Raw genomic sequence first — 17,054 nt, 5'->3', positions numbered from 1 at the left:
CCACACTCCAAAGCAGTCAACAGATCAGCTCTGGGCAACTGCAGGCCAGTGGTCTACATCTCTCCAGGGAGTTGGGGTAGGGGGCGCGGGGGGGGAGAGAAGGAAAGAAAAAGATTTTCAATTTAATTTGCTACAATTAATACCTCTGATCAGTAAGAAATTATATATTTGAAAATCATACTATTCTTGCTTTCCCTTGTGCAAATAAGCTGCATTTAAAAAGTCCAAAGCATTACCGACTTCAGGTCTGACCTTGCATATAACAAGAACTTGCACTTTCTACATCTAAAATCAGCTGTTAATATTTTGTCTCTAATGCATCCCATTAATACTAAAAGGGGGCTTAGGATATCTTTCTTCATTTTACTGAATAAGAAATGGGAGCTCAGACAGGTTAAGTGATTCATCTAAGATTATACAGTTTACTAGCAGCAGCTCAGATCAAAGGTCTCCTATCCCAATCCAATGCTGTCTCCCAAACACTACACTGCTCCTTCATCTACCCTGCTTTCAAAAACCCAGGTACATTTATATTCATGTTGATATCAGTTGGTGCTTAATCAATAAACAAGTAAGTATTCGTGAAGTATTACATTTAAAGTTTTATGCTAGGTCCTTTGAGGGTTAAAAGGGAGGCAGAAGGCATAGTCTCTGACTTCTGGCAACCTGCTCTTAAATGGTCGTATTAAGTAAAGCTCCAGTACTGAACAGAGGTATATACACATCTCTACAAAAATTAACCATTATACACAAATCTGGAGAAGGATATGTATGTGCCCCAGGAAAGTTTGGAAAGTGCATTTCCTGTGTGGCTTCTGTTGGGTTTGAGCCTTCACTCTAAGACTTATAATTTGACTTGTTACAAAATAAACAAATGCTCCCAGAAAATGGAATTTCCAATCATTAAAATGCATGGATTTTTTTAAAAGAGGGATTTCAAGTTTTGTTTTCCCCTGAGGAGTTGGGATGATTCAAATATTTGATTTTATCTGCTCATCTAGGAATTACCTTCTTGGAGTTGCCTGGAACACTGATAATTAATATAATTTTCCTAGGGTCACCCAGTCAGTATGTATCAGAGGCAAGACCTAAATCCAGATTTTCCTAACACAGAGGTCAACATTCTATCCACTATTAGACTACCTACCTATTAAAAAAAAAGAAAAGTAGTATAGATAATAATGGCTGACATTTCTGGGGCACTTCAAGGTCTTCATCTCATTTAATCTTCCCAGCATCCCTGTGAGTTAATGTGCTATAGGTGTTATTTTCCATATTTTTATTAATGAAGAAACTAGAACTCGGGTTAAGTGACTCACCCAAATTCACACACCTGTTAAGTGTTAGGGGTGGGATTTAAAATTTGGGAGCAAAATCCTAATCCAAGGTGCAGTGCTCTTTTAATGCCTTTGTTCTCCATTACCTGTCCCTCCCACCTCCCATGTTTTTTGGTGCCCTAGGCAGCAATCTTACTCTCTTCACCATTCACAATTAATACTTTGGAATCAGATTTCAGAGTTAGAAGGAGCCTATGGGGCCATTTACTTTAACCTTTACTTGTACCTGAGCAGGAGTTCCTTCCATAATATCCTCAATAAGAAGTCATTCAGCCTCCAGATGAAGCCATCCAATTATGAACAGTTTACTTTTTCTGGAGACAATCCATTTCTCTTTTGTACAGCTCTAGTTTTGGAAATGCTTTTTTTTCCTCCTAAGACCAAGCTGAGATTTTCTTCTATTCAAATCACATCCATTGCTCCTATTTCTGTTCTCTAGACCTAAGCCAATAATTTATTTATTTATTTTAAACTTAAATACAAAATAAGAAAAGAAAAAAGCATTGCCATGCACTCATCAGAATGTGAGAGAAGATTCAGAATACACAGCAATAAATTTCTGTTTTAAGAAAGTCATATATTTACTACACATTACATTGAGAGCTGTCCATCTTTGCTTCTTTGTAAATTTTTTATTCTCTGCTGTGCACTTCACTTTCTTCTTTTCCCCTCTTCTTCCCCCATTCCCCCCAAAAGGCTACAATTAAGCATGGATATACATACACATACACATGCACACACGTATACACATACATACACCCATATACACACATATATAAATACTTATACACCTACATACATATACTTACATACATATATTCTTAGATATTTATAATCATACTCATATATATGTAGACCTACACATTCATATACATCTATGTAAGACCATACTATACATGTCTGTCCTCTGTTTTTCTGCGGGTGGATAACATCTTCCTTTATATGTCCAAGTCTTTCCATATTTTTCTAAGTACACCAACTTATTTCCTCCACCACAGCAATATTTCAACCTTATAATATCTAGTTATTTTAAATAGTCTAAAACAATATTGATTAACATGGGTGACATATAGTATAGCTTCCCTATTTTTCTCTTTTGATTAAATCCATTTTAGATTTAACTTTGCTTGAGATCATGATTGCTACCCCTGCTTTTTTCCTGATAAATTATACTCCTTATTTTTATTTTATGATTGTGTGTATCTCTTGTTTCCTATCCCTCCTGACTCCTCTATTTTACTTCTCTCAACTACCTTGCACTCTTACTACTTAACCACCTCCTCCAAAGATCCCTCCCTTACCCTATCCTCTCCTTCCCACCTTTTCCCCTTACCCTCTTGTTTCTATCTAAATTTAGAAAACTTTCATAGCCCTCCAAATATATATGTTGTTCCTTCCTTATCCCATTCCTGTTCATCTAGACACCTTTCTATACTCTCTCCTTAATCCTATTCCCTCACATTCTTATTTCTTTATGAATTTAGAAGACTTTTATTCCCTTCTAAATCTACATATTCTCTCTTTAACCCCGATCTGATGTGAGTAGGGTTCCCACTAAAAATCCTTCCCTTATCCTCTTTCCTCACCCTGTCCCATTAGTCTCTTATTTCTTTCTGTATTCAAAAGACTTGTATATCCTTCTAAATATGCATGTATTGTTCCCTCTTTAACCCATCCCTGATGAGAATTACCAGTCCTACTCTCCCAATCTAATTCCTCAGTGTCAGTTCTTCCTCTTATACCTCATTTTGTATAAGATGATTACTCTATTTCCCTTTTCCTAAATGGTTCTACTTTTTAGAATCACATCATATTCAAGTCTACCATAATCTTTCTTTCAAACTGCTGAATTACTAATAATAATCTTAGATATAAGTTTTTCATTTCCTCATATATAAACAGTCTGTCATTATTGAGGCCCTTGAGTCTTTGATGTTTATCTTATATTTCTCTTGGATCTTGTATGTCAGATTTTCTAGTGATTTCAGATCTCTTTGCAACAAAATCCTGACAGTCTGGCAATTCATTCAATGTCCTTTTTTTTCATTCAGGATTATGCTTAACTTTGCTGGTTTGATATTTTTGGCCACAACTCCAGTTCTTTTGCTCTTTGATATATATTGTGTTCCAAGACCTGTGGTCTTTTAATGTAGCTGCTGCTAGATCTTGTGTAATTTTAATTATGGCTCCACCACATTTGAACTGCTTTTTTTCTTGTTGCTTGTAATATTTTCTCCTTGAGCTGAGGGTTTCACAATTAGACTATGATATTCCTGTAGGTTTTTCTCATAAGATCTCTTTCAGGGAGTGATCAGTGGATTTTTTCTATTTCTACTTTGCCTTCTTGTTCTATTGATTCAGGACAATTTTCTTTAATTATTTCTTGTACTATTGTATAAAATTTGTTATGTTTTATCATAATTTCCAGGTAGTCTGATTATTCTTCTGTTTTCTCTTCTTGATAAGTTCTCTAGATGGGTTGCTTTTCTTATGAAATGTTTCACATTCTATTCTATTTTTTCATTCATTACATTTTTGTTTTATTATTCCTGGTCTCTTATCACTTTGCTGGTTTCCCCTTGTCCAATTCTAATTTTCAAGAAATCTTGTATCTCCTTAAGATTCTGATTAAGATTCCTTTTCTAGTTTACTGACTTTCTTTTCATAGTTTTGTTTTCCTTGGATTGTACCTACTTTTTTAATTTTTCCTCAGTCTCTCTCATTTGATTTTTAAAGTGTCTTCTATGAATTCTTTTGTGACAAGTGATCATTTGATGTTACTCTTTTGGATAGGAGAGGCTTTTTTTTTTGCTCCAGTTTCCTCCTCTGAAGAGGTACCCCAGTCTTCTCTATTCCCATAGTAACTTTCAATAGTTGGGTTCTTTCTCCTTCACCTGCTCATTTTTTTTTTGTTTATAGCAACTTACTTTTGTAAACGTCACTAGTCCTGGAGTATGGGACATGGTGACTCTGGCCTAGGATCCTTCTTCAGTTTTCCCCTCTGACCTGGAATCCAAAACAAGAACTTCACTCTCCTTTAAGTGCCCATAGCCAATGGAGGCTATGTCCCCACTGCTTCTGCCCTCACCACATCTATGCTGGTTAATTCTCACCTAGGGCTGTGTCTAGGTACAGTTGGGCCTGGCATCCCTTATCAGCAGAGGTTCCATCAATCTTCCGACACTCAGATGCCCAATTGCCCACACTGTCCAGGGGACAAAAATTTCTATGGTTAGAGCCAAGGCTACCTCTCAATCCAACTAGCCCCAGGACTCGCTGCTTGCTGTTTCAGTGGAGCTAGACTGAACATTTTTACACTTCACAGGGACCAAGCCTCAGTCCTGGGATTTTTCTTTGGATATTCTCTGGTTGTCCCAAGAGGACTACTGTTCTGCTTCAATTCTTGTTTATTTTTACTGTGCTACATTCGCCCTGAGGTGCTATTTCATCTTGTTTGTGGGAGAAATCTGGAGAGCTTGGAATTTTCTGACCTGCTCTGCTATCTTCCCAGAATGACAGCTAAGCCAATAATTTATCCTGACAGTACTTCCATGTGATAGCCCTGCAGACACACTGAAGCAGTTATCACAGAAATACAGCATGATGAAACGGAAAGATTATTAGAAAAGGAGTCAGAAGATTAAGACTCTAGTCACAGGCTCCACCACTAATCAGCTGTGGGACCTTGATCATTAAGTCATGTCCAAGGTTTCCAAATTTACAGATAAGGAACCTGAAGTTTAGAAAGGGGCCTGATTTACAGTGTTAAAATTTTATAACACTTTTTCCCCCAACCAAAAAAAATGTTTTATCTTCTCTAGGACAAATATGCCCAGTGCTTTCACATAGCACTACTATGGCAAGGGTTCAAATCTCCCTATCCATTGGATAGGTTATTTTCCTCTGGCATACTCTAACTTTTCAATGTTCTTCCCTTCCCAAAATGTAGTGCCTAGAACTGAACAAAACACATCAAATGTGGGCTGAGCAGCAAAGGGCATATTAAGACCAGAAACTCCCTTCTTTTTGATTGCATAAGTCTAATTAGTGTAGGTCAAGATGGTATTAGTTTGTTGTTTTGTTTTTGTTTGTTTTGGGGTAATTTTTTTTAACTTTTATCGTTATACTGATGAAAATGAAGTTTACAAGCCACTACAACCCTGAGGGCTTTTTTGTAGGCACCCTTCTTTAATCAGGAATCTTTCATAATCACTTGTACAACTGATTTTCTGAAACCAAGCATTAAATTTGAAATGAAAAGGGATAAATTTGATCTTATTATATTTGGCCCATGGTTGAAATCTGCCAAGCACTTTTGAGATCTCACTTCTGCCATTTGATTGTATTAGCTATCCCTTTCAATTTGGGTCATCCAGAAATTTGAAAACCTTGCCAAGTGTATCTTTTTTCTAAGCCCAAAGATCATAGCCAGTGGGTTAATTGACTTGTTTTAATATAAGTTTTTATAACTATATTCCAATACACTGGGTGCCCTTTGTAATGCTATGTATTTTATTTTATCCATTTAAACTCATTATTCTAAGAAGGGGTTCACTGGCAACAGATTGGATATAGAGGATGAGAGATAGTAAGGAACTGAGGATGACATCTAGGTTATGAACATGAGGGACTGGGAAAATGATGTTGCCCCTAAAATAATAGGGACATTGGAGGGAAGGGGATTTGGGGAAAAAATAATGAGTTTGGGAACTGATCTTAAGTTGTTTTTTACTTCAGGAGTTAACTTATGGCTTATTTAATTTCCTTTTATGAGATTGGGATGTTTATTTCTTATTCTGTTCATCTAGGTATTCTATATTTTGCAAATATTCATTTATTTAAGTTGTTGGTTTTATTGGTGCATAATTTTGGGGAAAACATTTTCTAATCATATACTTTACTTTTTTATTTGTTGTGAATTCTCATTTTTCATTTTTGATGGCATTAATTTGGTTTTCTTCTTTTTAATGAAATTAGCTAGTTATTTATCCTTGTTATTTTGTTCTTTAAAAAAAGCAGCCACTGCTTATAGTTTCTAATTCAATAGTTTTTGTTGTGGCTTTAAGCTTTGTTCGTTTTTTCCTTGATTCTAGGATTTCTATTTTGTTGTTTAATTTTTTATTTGTTTTCTAGGGATTTTTTTAATTACACATCAAACTCATTGATCTATACTTTATTTTTTGAGGGAATTAGTGAAAGCGTTCAGAAATATAGATTTTTCTCTGGACTGATTTGGCTGCATCCCTAAAATTTTGGCATGTTGCCTCATTGTTTTCATTATCTTTAATGAAATTATCTATGTTTCTGTAACTTTTTCTTTGACCCACCAATTCTTTATGAGTAACTTGTTTAGCATCCTATTGATTTTAACACTTTGTTTTTTACAGTGGCCTATATAATATAATTTTATTGCATTGTGGTCAGTAAAGATCATATTAAATATTTTTGCTTTTGTTTTTAAAAAAAGTTTTTTATGCCCTAATACATGCTCAATTTGTGTAAAGGTATCATGTAAACATATCTTATTAATATTTGAATCTTCTTTGGAGCTATAACAGTGACTTTCAGAAACTTCCACTTAACATTTAATGAATCAAGGTTTACCAAAGTTACCAACAAACTGTAAAACTAAGCCTCACCAGTTCTCCTCTCTATTTCTCCCTCTGCTAAAAGTACAAGGATCAAGAAATTGTCACAGGTGAGTGACCAAGAAGAAAAACAAAAGATACAATAAATCAACTACTGACTAATTAAACCTTCAATTAAATACTGTCTTTATGTTGTGTTGGCAAAGCATACTTTTTCATCTTTAACTCTGTCCCTCTGGGCCCAGAGGAGATCTAATAAAAAACTAAACCCAGAGAAAAGTTACCTCTTCTGAGCACTCCTAAAAATTCTTAAAGTTTTTCACTATGGCCACCCTTTTAATCATAAAAACCTGAAACATTTATATTTTTATGTTCCATTTAGGAAGTTTTACACTGCTCTGCATTTCCTTTATTTCAGCAGTGCAAGCTGAAGATTACAGATGGTAATATACTAGACAGTGAAATCAAAAACGAGCACCATGAAATTGTTTAAGTGCGTATAAGAAAATGAAAGGAAGTCAGAAGGAAGCGCAAACAACCAGGACAGTTTTTAAAGTAACGTTTAGGATTTATAGTACACTGTTTTTAAAGTAAGTCGTGACTCTTCTTTTCGAGCTCTTTGTCTCTAGAAATCATCTTCTTTGGTGTTTTAAGTACAAAAAAAAGAGAGAAAATTCTAATAACTTTCCTACTGTGATAGCTACAAAGTGATTTAATTTCAGATGCTCTCTTAATATCAAAGCGCTATTTTATTATTTTATAAAAGAGATTTATGCTAATAGGATAAAACACAATGTATCTAATCTTAAAGCATTCTAATTAAGCTAAAAAAAAAAACCCTGCTTTGTAATAAAAAGCTGCATTAACATTTACAAATAAAAATTCAATAGCCCTGTGGGTCAGATAGAGTCTGACTCAAAAAGAAAAATGCTAGTTGAGCCACTAGGATCACATCCTAAGTCACACATAACTTAAGAAACCTCATAATATAATAAAAGATGATGGCTGACATTTTTATTGTTGCAAAATATTTTCAATACATTGTCTTATTTGATACTAACAAAAACCTGAAAGGTAGGTACAGAAAGTGCCTCATTTTAAAAATAAGTAAATTGAAGCTTTGAGAGGTTACAAGCGCTTCCCAAAATCGTATATTTATTTAATTAGCTTCACCCTCTCCTAAACTCATTCTCTTTCCTCACAATTTCCAGTTGCACTACCCCTATGCCACCTTGGGCTCTTCCAAACAATCACCACTGCTGTAGTCTTACTTTCTTCCCTTCCAAATCTCAACTCTATAGTTCAACTTTATGTTATGCTAAACCCTTTATACTCTTCTCAATCCCCTGTTCCATTACCCTATCTTTCATACCTTTCTAGACCCCATCCCTGAATTACTTCTGTTATCTGTCTTTCATTGTTGCCCCAAGTGCTGCTAAAAGGCCACTCAAGGCTATGACAGAACCATGCTGACTAGTTCTGCTGCATATTAATAATATCCAGTCTCAGCTGGGGTATCATTGCTTGATGCCAGTCTTTTTACTCACCTTTGATTGACTTTTCCAAAACAATCCTTAAGCCACCTATGCCTCACTCCCCTTAGAGGATTTCATTTCATACTTTGCTGGAAAAATTTAAAACTATGTGTCGAGTTCCCTCTCCTTCCCTATTCTATATTTCAATTATCCTCTCAACATTATCCCATATCCTCTCTTGATTTGCTCCAGGCTCAGGCAATGAGATAGATTTTCTCCTTGCCAGTGCCAGCCCTTCTATCTGTGCCCTTGATACCATCCCTTCCCATTACCAGGAGCTTTCCCCTTCACTCATTCCTTCTTCCTCCCTAATTTTCAATCCTTCCTTATAAACTGGATCCTTCCCTACCCCTTACAAATATTCCCCTGTCCTTAAAACACCTTTGCTTGGCCTTCCTATCCCCTCAGGCTATCTTCCTACATCTCTCCTTTTCACAGTAAAACTTCTAGGGAAAAAGATCATTATTGATACTTATTGCCTTCTCTCAATTCTCAACCCCTTACAATCTGGCTTTTGTCCTCATCACTCAAAGAAAAATGGTCTCTCCAAAGTCTTTAACAACCTCTTCATTGCTAAATGCAGGAGTCTTTTTTCAGTCATCATCTTTCCTGACCTTTTGAAGTGTTTGACACTATTGACCACCCCCTCCCTGGATTTTCCTAATTCTGATGTGTTATAATTCTGCTTCCTTTCTGTTAGATCAGTCCTTCTTTGCTTTCTTTGCACATTCTTTATCCATGGCTGTCCCCTTGTATGAGTATATGAAAGGGATCTATGCTGGGCCAAGTCAACAAGCATTTGTTAAATGCTTATTATATGTCAGGCAGAAAGACAGTCCTAGGAATATGCTGGAGCCATCTCACATTGACTCCAAAGAGTTGATTGTTATATGTTCGGTGTGACCATTTTATACATAAGAAATTGGCAATGCCACAAGTCAGGGCTTGTTTTACTTATTAAGAAAGTGGTAGAGGAAATGTTAATAATGCAAATTACATTTAAAAATGCATTGTGCCGGGAGCGATGGATCTCGGGGCGGTGGGACCGAGACCGGAGGAGCCGTGGCGCAGCTGCGGAGGCTCATCGGGGCGCTGCGCTCCTTACTGCCGCGGGTGCTGGACGGCGAGGCCCGGAAGACCGCGGAGGCGTTCGATGCGCACAGATTTTGGGACCAGCTGGGCCAGAGGGCCATGGCCGTGTCCCAGGAAGCCACGAAGCTGAGCCTGGCCTTCGCGAGACCGCCCCTGCCTTTCCCCGAGGACTGCACGAAACTCTGTGAAGGTATCCAGAATGCTGTGTGGCAGAGGTTTCTACATTCTACTGGCTTCCCAAAGATCAAGGTATCACATTACGAAAAATGGTTCGAGATACCGTTGTGGATGTAGTGGAGGGGATGGCCCAGCTTGCAGAGGTGATCGTCAGAGCTCGACCTCAATGCATATCACACGAGTGATATCTAATATCAACTGGCAGTATCTGGGAAACATGTGACCAGGTGTCTCACCTCCCGAAAGATAACAAAGCAGCAGCCCTTTTAACGCTGGCTTCGTATCTGAGGGTAGTGAAGGATGCACTTGAGGAAATGGAGCAGGCACAAGGGGATGGTGGAGACCCTTACAGTGACATCTTGGAAGATGATGAATTGGGATCTCGGGGTAATAGGGACACATATTGGTCAGAAGAGGACCAGCAGCTCTTAGCCCCATGTATGGGTCTGATGAAAGCCTCTAAAGCTTGCCTCAAGAAAGTCAGGTCATCAGTGGAGACCCATGGGAAGACGATTGTCTCCGATCAGGTTGCCCAGCTCGATGACATTGTAGACATTTCCAGTGAGATCAGCCCTAGTGTGGATGAGTTGGCTCTAAGCATGTATCCACCTTTGAATCGGATGGCTGTGAGACTAAATGCTGCAAAACTTGCATCTGTGTTGAAAAAGGTTCTTGAAATCACAAAGGCAAGTCATGTGTGTCCCCACGAAGAAGAAAACTGGATCCAGTTTCTCTCAAGTGCCGTTGATCACAACATGAACAAAATCAAGAACCTTACCCAGGGTGAACTCTGAGCCTTCTTCCTCTTCCTCTCACGGTGCCACAACCATGCTCATGTCAGCTGTTGTGATGGAGCCAACAAGCTTCCTGGGTCAGGAGAGCTGTAGACTGCACTTAGAAAGAAAGGCTGTCTCCAAAGGCCGTCAAGTAACAGAGACTGTTAAATGTGTGCGAACCCTATGAGCTCAATGCTTTTAGGGGCGGAAACAAAAGATGATGATATGACCTCCTATTTATGTTACTCGGATTCCTGGAGAGCTTTGTCCTGTATATTCTTTATTTACAATAAAATATCTTTTTTTGTTTGTTTCCAAAAAAAAAAATGCATTGCGCCTAAATTGGATAGAGGGGAGCAGTCAGGTGTTAAATATTTACCAGCATACTCTGAATAGGACCTAACCTCAAGGAATTTACATTCTAATGGAGAAAGACAACACCTAAAAAGAAGCTGGAAGGGGGTGGGATGAAGGTATCTGGGTGAGGACATTGTAGAGAAAGTTCAGGATGAAAGTCAGGAGAGGAATGGATAATCTAGATGTCTTTCTTAAAATGGAGGTTGTAGGAGGAGCTAGTCAATCAGAAAGAGGGACCATAGGGGTAGGAGATATTTCCAAGGTGGGAAGTTAAAGAGATCTTCCAAGGTAGACAGATTTTTAGAGCATTATAGATAAAGTCTGGGAAAGTCAGAAGTGTAGCCTTCCTTGTATATATTTTCTATTGCTGATCTCATTAACTCCTATAACTATTTTATCTATGTACGTATGACTCCAAAATTTACATAACTCACTTTCATTTCTCTCCTTAGATCTGGTCTCAAACAGAGGCTAGACATCCTCATCTGAATGTGGGAAATTGTTCCAAAACCTAGGTTCTCAATTCCGCCATCTACTTCCTCCATATCTAAGGGGACAAGCTTAATAACTTTATTAATTATTAATTATAATTGACTTAATAAATATTAAGTGCCTGCTATGTGCCAGGCACTGTGCTAAGCAATTTATAAACATCCTCATTTGATCCTCACAACAATTCTGTGAGACAGGTGCTTTTGTTATTACCATTTTACAGTCAAGGAAGCTGAAACAGACAGAGGTTAAGTGAGTTGTTGACCCCCTTCCCCCACTAGGAAGTAAATGGTAGAGTTGAGTATGGCTAGGTTGAGAACCTAGGCATTGAAAGGAATGTGATGTCCTCATCAAAAACAGAGGATTTAGGAAGAAAGGTAATTTTAGGAGGCAAAGATAATGAGGTCTGGTTTTGACCAATGAGTTTGAGATGATTGTGAAACAAGTGAGAGAGAGACAGAGACAGAGACAGAGAGAGAAAGAATAAAGAGAAAAAAATATGCTCCAATTTATACTCTGACACTAACACTTCTTTACCTGGATATGAATAGCATTTTTCATCATGAGTCCTTTGGACTTGGGATAGATTATTATATTGATCAGAGTAACTAAGACTTTTCTCAGTTAATTACAATATTGCCATTGTCATGGAAATTGTCTTCCTCATTCTGGTCACTTCACTTTGGGGAATGGCTGAACAAGTTATGACATGAATATTATGGAACACTGTTGTGTTATATGAAATAATAAAGTAGATTTTTTTCAGAAAAACCTGGGGAGATCTATATGAACTGATGCAAAGTGAAGTGGGCAGAATGAATTAATGAATAACTTCTGTCTTAATGGAACCTATGTAGTCACTAAGCATTTCTTGGCAGCTACTTTTTCTAAAGCAGGGTCTCTTAACCTTTTTTTTGTCATGAACTCTTTGACAAGATAGTAAAATTGAACAATCACATCTTATAATAATGTATGGGCTTATTTTTAATTCACAATTAAATTTCAGGTAGAGGTTAGTGAAAATAAAGATGTTATTTTTCCCCTCCAAGTCTTTTGACCTCTTGAAATCTATGCACAGAACTCACAGGGGTTTAGGAATCCCAAGTCAAAAACTTGTATTCTAAAGATAGCCTATCTCTTTCCTCTAATGAAAGACCCTCATACCTATTTCTTAGCTTGGGTGTTCAATTATTCTTTCCTTTTCTACATTATGTTGTTTTACCCTACAACCTCCTAATATGGGTTAGGATTACCCTATCTCTTCAGGGTTTTTTCTACCTCAAAACTCTTTCTCCAAACTTTTAAGGAAGTCTTCATTCATCCTGATGATCTGAAGAGTAAAGATAGTTGCCTGTAGTTCTTAATTTTCTCCTCAAAGACAAAACTATAATTGTACTTTATATGTACATAACTGTTCCTAAGTATTGACAGAAACAAAAATATAGCACATTCTCTACAAATCACCACGAAATTTCCCTTTTCATCCATACCTGTTGGCAGCAAGATATTTAGGTCTTTAAGATTTTATTGATGATGGTTGGGGGTTAGATTTTTTTCTTTCTTATTTATTCTGTCTTTTTTTTTAACTGAGATGATTAACTCCTTTGACTCATGTAGTTTTCATTTATGATTTCTTGAAATATAGCTCTGAAAAACCAGGCTTTGATAAAGCTCACTGGAAGTCAAATGGAGCTACTTGATTATGCCTTTAAACCCAAATCACTCTGGCTCCCACTGGTTAGCCAATAATAATCCCAGCCTAGCCTCACTTGCTTATTATTTGGGTTTTGATGGTTCAGAGTGAGTATAAATAGCAATTGTTTCTATTCTTGCCAGAAACCCTAAGGTCTTCTCCCAGATCAATTCTTTTGAGAAAGCAAACTAGGCCATCTTTTGCAACAATTCTTACCTATTCTTTACTGACAGAGATTGCTCAATCCAATTCACTTGCATATCATGGCCTCACCCCCCTGATGTCATGGTCCTCTTCAAGAATGAAGGACAAAAAACAACGACCTACCCTTTAACTATTGAATGGGTGTTGCCTCAGACAAATTGAGACCTGGGAAAGTCCTTAACTTAAAAAGGCCAAAGTCTACTGCATCTGGGGCCATCACCAGTTGTGATAACCTGTGTCTTGCTACTGGACTTTGAATGACTCTGGAGGAGAGAGTGTGGCTGATGACTTTGCATATCTCTGCCTCACTTAAATCCAATTCACTTGTAAGTCAAACCATCACCCTACTCATGTCATTGGTCCTCTTCGAGCAGAAGGAAGGACAACAAACAACAGTAGTAGCAGGAGTGGCTAAACTGCATGGTTAATTACGAAAACTCACTGGCTGGTGAATACCTATTTACTACATGGTGATACTAATTTTCTGGGAGATCCTGAGAGATCTTACTTCATAAATGGCAAGCATCGCACCTTTTATTGTAATATGATGCTCAGCTGCCTTGATTTGCAATTAGCACCTTCCTGCAGAGTCCAAATGGAAACAGAAGCTGCTCTGGTTGATTCTCAAGAAGGAATTCAAGAATTCAATTATCAGCAAAACTCTGTGAACTAAATCTAATCACTTTACCTAAGTTCTCCTCCCTCTGATGCTCAGATCCTCCTTGTGTTTCTCTGGGTGAAACTTAATTTTCATTAAAGTAAGTCAAAATGACACAAGCAGTAAGTAGTCATAGTGGGACTAAAGCTCTTGCTTTCTTAATTCCAAATCCATTACTTTTAGCAATCTATGATTCCAAGAAGGGGAGTGAAGGAAGATATGACAGTAGTTAGGGATAGAAAGGTATCAGGGGTGGGGAACTAGTGACCTCAAGGTCACATGTGGCCTTCCAGGTCCTCAAGTGTGACCTTTGACTGAATCCAAACAGAAAAAAAAATCCCTTAATAAAAGAATTTGTTTGGTAAAACTTGGATTCAGTCAAAAGACCAAATCCAAGGACCTAGAAGTCACATGATCTCAAGGCCAGAGGTTCCCCTGGCAAAGGAAAGCTTTTTTCGAATTGTGGAGACCAGAGCACATTTTAAGGCATATGTGAAAGAGCTAGCAAAGAGGGCAATATTAAGGATGCATGGAAGAGAGAAATAAACTGATGTAGTCTTGGAGGTAGCAGTAAAGAAAGGGATCAAGGAACTTTAATAGAGAGATCAAACTTAGTGAGGAGTAAAGAGTATTCCCTTCTCCATCTACAAACTTGGACAGAGTAATACCTGGCATACTTCCCAAATGAGAAATATGTGTATGTATGTATATGAATATACCTATGTATGTATGTATATATATTTCATATAGTGTTTGGCAAACTCGAGTGCTATACAATTTTTATCACTCCTCAAAAAATATTACCCAGTTTACTCACTCACCACATTCACTAATATAACCTCCAAATAGCTTTTGGCTTTTTCACATTTTTCAAAAGTGAAATCCACCAAGATTTATCATAATGGGAAATATCTAGAGTAGGATCTTCATAAAAACTTAAAAGGAGAGCAGCATCAGTTCAATGGAGGCCCATTCCCCAAAGATGACTCCTTTTAAGAGAAGAATATTTATTTGTATCTGTGTCTTAGCATTTTTGTCTAATAGTAAAAATCACGTACAACGCATGTAAAGGAGTTTTCTTCTTTACATTAACTATGAAGTATTTCATGCAAATAAATATTCCAATTTTACCGATGAGGAAACCATAGCTCAAACAGGTTAAATGACTTGCTTAGGGTCACACTGGCTAATAAAAGGACTTGGGGGCTTCAACTAAGGTGTTCAAAGTCCATATTTGTACTATACCTCTCTACATACTTGCTTTCAGCCAGAAGCAAAATCAGTTATAGAAATTTAGCCTGTGGAGTGTATTATAGCTCTTTATTGATTCTTGGTTCTGTACAGACAGTTATGGTTCTTTATTGACTCTTCCTTCATTGGCTCCAAAAATACCCATCCTTAAAAACAAACAAACAAAAACTCTCAATATCTACCTCTTCTCCTCCCATTCTCGGCCAATTGTTTCTCAAAGCCTCCAGTCTTCTTACATGTTACTTCCCTCTGTGTACTCTTTGAACCAGCTACCCTGGCCTTCTTTGTTGTTTCATGCACACCATAATCCATCTCCCAATTCTATACCTATTTACGGGCTGTTTTCCATGCTTGGAATATTCTGCCTCCCCTTACATCATTGGCCTCCTTCAAATATCAACTCTAATTCCACCTTCTGCCGGAGGCCTTTCTGACCAGGTATAAGGTGGGGGACCATGTCAGCTGCTAGTTCTTTACTCTCTGAGACTACCTTCCATTAACTCTGTTTATATCTGGTATGGATATTGTTGTTTGCATCCTGTCTCCCCACCTTGGAATGTGAGCTCCTTGAGAACAGGGTCCAAGTTTTTGCCTTTTTTGTATCCTTGGCACTGAGCACAGTATCAAGTGGCACAAAATAATAGCTTCATAAATGCTTGTTGACTTAACAATATCAACAACAAAAGAAACTGAAGACTATATAATTATACCTACCTTTGTAGAGATAAGGGACTACGGGCATGGGATTTGCATACCTTGGTTAATGGATGGGTTAATTTTTGTGGAATTGCCTTTTTTTCTCTCTTACTATTTTTTTATAATAATGATTTTGTTGTAATGAATGATTCTCTGAGTGAGGAAAAAGGAAAAGATATAATTGTAAATGAAAGGAATAAAAATGATATCCATTTTAAATAGGTAATACAATAACCAAAAAAAAAGATTGAAACATTGCAGCATTTAGTATTAATAAGTCACACATCAAATAACAAATTCTTTCAACAGTCATAGAACGTAGCCTCCGTTTTATCACTGGAAATTATACAAGCATGTACTGTTTGTAGAAAAGAAATCCAGTGAAGAAGTGCAATGGTGAGCTGACAGCTTTAATTAAAAAACCCTGCTTTGAAATTTTTTTTTAAAAAAAAACATGATGGTAAAACACCAAAAGAGATGGAGAAAATGCAACATTTGAAGGTTAAAAAAGAGCGAAACTCCTTTGAGAATACACAATCTCATAAAACTAGATGTAAGCCACTAATCCGTATACTAAATTACTAACCCAATCAGTTTCAAACACTGTTGCATAGTAAATTAATGGTTGCCATAGCAAACTTAAGTGCATCAAGACTTTTGACAGTATATCCCATAAAATAGTATCTCGTAGCCTTAGATTCAATCAATCTCTCTGAAATGAAGCCTGGAACCCTCATGGCACTAAGTATAGATAGCTGATAGATAGAAAGATACATAGAAAGAAACACACACACACATCTAATATGTTAAGCATCTATTATATCAGACAGTTTTCATATGAAGACAAAAATTCCAAGTGAATCCCACATGACCTAATTCTTTCTATTTTAGGTCACCAATATTCATTCTTTCAAGGACAAAACCTCTTTTATCTTAATTCTTACAGAGCTTGTAGGACTCTCAAGAGATTTTCTAACCCAGTCTTCTTCCTTCACGTAATCAGAACCTACAGTCTGTTTACTGTTTTTGAAGATCTCCTAGGAAGAAGATTCTACAACCTCTAAAACAGCCTTTTCCAAGGTGAATCAACATTGCTGGCAAAAAATTCCTTCCTTAGGTATAACTACTTTCACTCAATGTGATTTAAGTACATTTTTCTTCTTCAGTCCTCTATGAAAATGGAAAACTAATCTGCTTT

General features: G+C 37.1%; 1 pseudogene; it reads left to right on the top strand.

Moving 5' to 3' along the window:
* The first annotated feature begins 9,484 nt into the window (after positions 1-9,484).
* On the top strand, positions 9,485-10,674 carry LOC140498408 (cyclin-D1-binding protein 1 homolog; annotated as a pseudogene).
* Positions 10,675-17,054: the final 6,380 nt, after the last annotated feature.

Source organism: Notamacropus eugenii, chromosome 4, assembly GCF_028372415.1.
Source record: "Notamacropus eugenii isolate mMacEug1 chromosome 4, mMacEug1.pri_v2, whole genome shotgun sequence".
Lineage (NCBI taxonomy): Eukaryota > Metazoa > Chordata > Mammalia > Diprotodontia > Macropodidae > Notamacropus > Notamacropus eugenii.
This window is presented reverse-complemented; position numbering and strand designations above follow the sequence as displayed.